The 2,755-nt window shown below is 38.4% G+C and overlaps 1 pseudogene; it reads right to left on the bottom strand.

The window, feature by feature from the left end:
• Window positions 1–2,132: 2,132 nt before the first annotated feature.
• Window positions 2,133–2,449, bottom strand: LOC102848251 (annotated as a pseudogene).
• Between the last annotated feature and the right edge of the window lie 306 nt (window positions 2,450–2,755).

The following is a 2,755-nucleotide window of genomic DNA, read 5'->3' as shown; positions in this document are numbered from 1 at the left end:
CTGAAGCGCAACTATGTCAGTCTAGATACAAAGATGAATCTAACTCAGCCCATGGTTTTCTCAACTACTTGTTATGCTTCAGAGAGTTGGACAATGACTAAGGATGAAAGAAGAATAAATGCCTTTGAGTAATGGTGCTGGAGAAGAGTCTTGAACATACCTTAGACTGTCAAGAAAAAAAATAGGTCTGTCTTGGAGAGGGTGAAGTCAAGTCTCCTCTTGTAGGCCAAGATTTTGAAGGTACACCTCACTTATATGAATATGTGGCCAGAAGAGATTGATCCTTGGAGAAGGACATCATGCTCGGAAGGGTGGAGGGACAGCACAGGAGAGAGAGACTCCAGATGAGATGGATTGATACAGTGACTTGGGCCTTGGGAGTTAGTGTGTCAGAATCAGTGAGACTGGCTCGGGACAGGGAAGGGTTTAGAACTGCTGTATATAGGGTCACTATACATCACAGGCGACTCAATCAATAAAATTCTATGATAGGTTTAGAAGCAGGAGTGGCGTCCACTTCCTAAACAGCTTGCCTCTAGAAACTCTATGAACTTTGATAAATGTTGTTATTTGTAGAGGGGCTTCAGGCCTTTTGTTCATATGTTTGCTATGAGTCGTGCTCAACTCGAAGGCAATCAACAACAATAATAATATGAATTTCTAAGTGAAAGAGAGGACAAAATTCAAGAACAGATGTGTAACGTGAGCACAGAAATTTAAACTGAAAGAAAAAATTAAGAGATATATCAGAAGTCAAAAATACTGCTAACAGAAAAGAAGAATGTTGATGGATACAGCTGATAAAAGAATTATAAGTAGAATATATATTTTCTAACCTAAAATGTAAAAGGGAAGAAAGATTTTTGACAGCAGAATATTCAAGAACTAGGGGGAAGTTGGAGCAGAAGAAATACCTAAATTAATAATCATTGATAATTTTCCAAAACTGTTGACAGACACCAAATCACCGATAAGGACACTCACAGAACAGCAAACAGGATAAATAATCTCCTATAAAAAATAAAACAGAAAAAAAATAAAACAGACACATAAGATATTCTAATCAAATGAACAAAATAGAAAATCAAAGACAAAAAGGAAAATATCAGAAATAATTTAGAAACAAATTAAATCCTGCCTGTAAAATAAATTGTGCAATAATTAACTTAGATTACAAGAGTAACCAATGAGACATCCAAAGTGTTTTCAAAACCTACTAATCAATAATTCTACATAATTTAGTCTTCAAAGTTATGGGTAACAAGACTGAAAAATAATTAGGCAAACAAAAATTGAGAGAACATATTACTTACAAGATTGTCTTACGAGAAATGGTAAATATTTTTGTCAGAAGGGAAATTACATAGGATAGAAACTCAGATCTATGTAAAGCAGGGAAGAGTTGGCATACCTCACTTCTTTTTTTTTTAAATTCGTTTTAATGGGCAGTTACAGAGATTTTGGGTTTCCATTCATTCATTGTTGCACTTTTCTCCCGTCCACCTCCCCACCCCCAGTTCTCTCTTCTCTTTGCAAAGTAAAAGAAAAATTCCTTCATTGGTGTACAATCCCCCCGCTCCCCTCTACCTCGTCCCTACTATACTTCACTCTGCATCCTTTATTCCGGACTCTTACGATAATCATAATACCCTATAATATATTGCTTTTGAACTGTTCTCTCCCTCATCCGTTTCAATGCAGTATACATAATTTATCCAGTTTTTCTCAGTCTTACCCCAACCCTGATGTCAGTCCCATTCTATAGCAGTGGCACCATGCAGTGTTTGTTCTTTTGTGACTGAGATATTTCACTCAACATAATGTCCTCGAGGGTCACCCATTTTGAATAATACTGCATGAGTTCCTTGTTTTTCAATGCAGTGGACATACCTCACTTATAAACAATACCTAAGCCAAATAAAACCTCTTAAGAGGTTTTTAAAGTTAAAAGGAAATTATAACTTATCAAAAAGTATGTAATACAGAAAAATCCGAGCTACAATAGAAATGTATAGTATTAAATGCAAATGTGTGAAATGAAATCTTAATATCATATGCGATAAAAATCTTGCTGAAGATACTTTCTGTTTGTTTGTTTTTACATAAAAAGGCTTTACTTGCAGGAAGGGGACTCAACCGAACAAGCCAAAGCTCATGTGATCATCTGACTCCTCAGACTCTCCCTTCTTCTTGTCTTTCTTCTCCTCTGCTGCAGCTGGGGCGGAGACCGCAGCAGGTGCTGCAGAGCCAGGGGCTGCGGAAACGGCCACAGCACCACCAGCAAGCATGCTGGCAAGTTTACCAACACCCTGAGCAATGACGTCTTCAATGTTCTTCCCAGTGGCCTCGATGCCCTGCCCACGCTGTCCAGGATCTTCTTGATGTCCTTGGCGCTGGGGGAGGAATTGCCCCCAAGGGCGGCCAGGAGATAGGAGACGACATAACTCATCTCGGCGGTGGGGCAGGCAGGCCTCACGCGTGCGACCTCAGAGGCGACAGGGACAGAAAATGAAGATACTTTTTAAGTGGCAGTACGTTTACAGAAATCTTAGCTGAATTTCCCACATTTTAGTGCTTTTGCATAGCTAACAAATATAGGGAAATATTTCTCGGATATCAGCAACAATATCTCTCATTTAAGATTCTATTCTGAATCGTTTTGAGCTTTTAGCAGTTCTCTGTAATGTACTGCCATTTTTAAATTGTTTTCAGTAAGATTTTTCTTGCATGTGATATTAATGGGTTGTTTTGTTGG

This window comes from Elephantulus edwardii, unplaced genomic scaffold, assembly GCF_000299155.1.
Source record: "Elephantulus edwardii isolate Elephantulus edwardi_28Jun2011 unplaced genomic scaffold, EleEdw1.0 scaffold00334, whole genome shotgun sequence".
Taxonomy (NCBI): Eukaryota; Metazoa; Chordata; class Mammalia; order Macroscelidea; family Macroscelididae; genus Elephantulus; species Elephantulus edwardii.
This window is presented reverse-complemented; position numbering and strand designations above follow the sequence as displayed.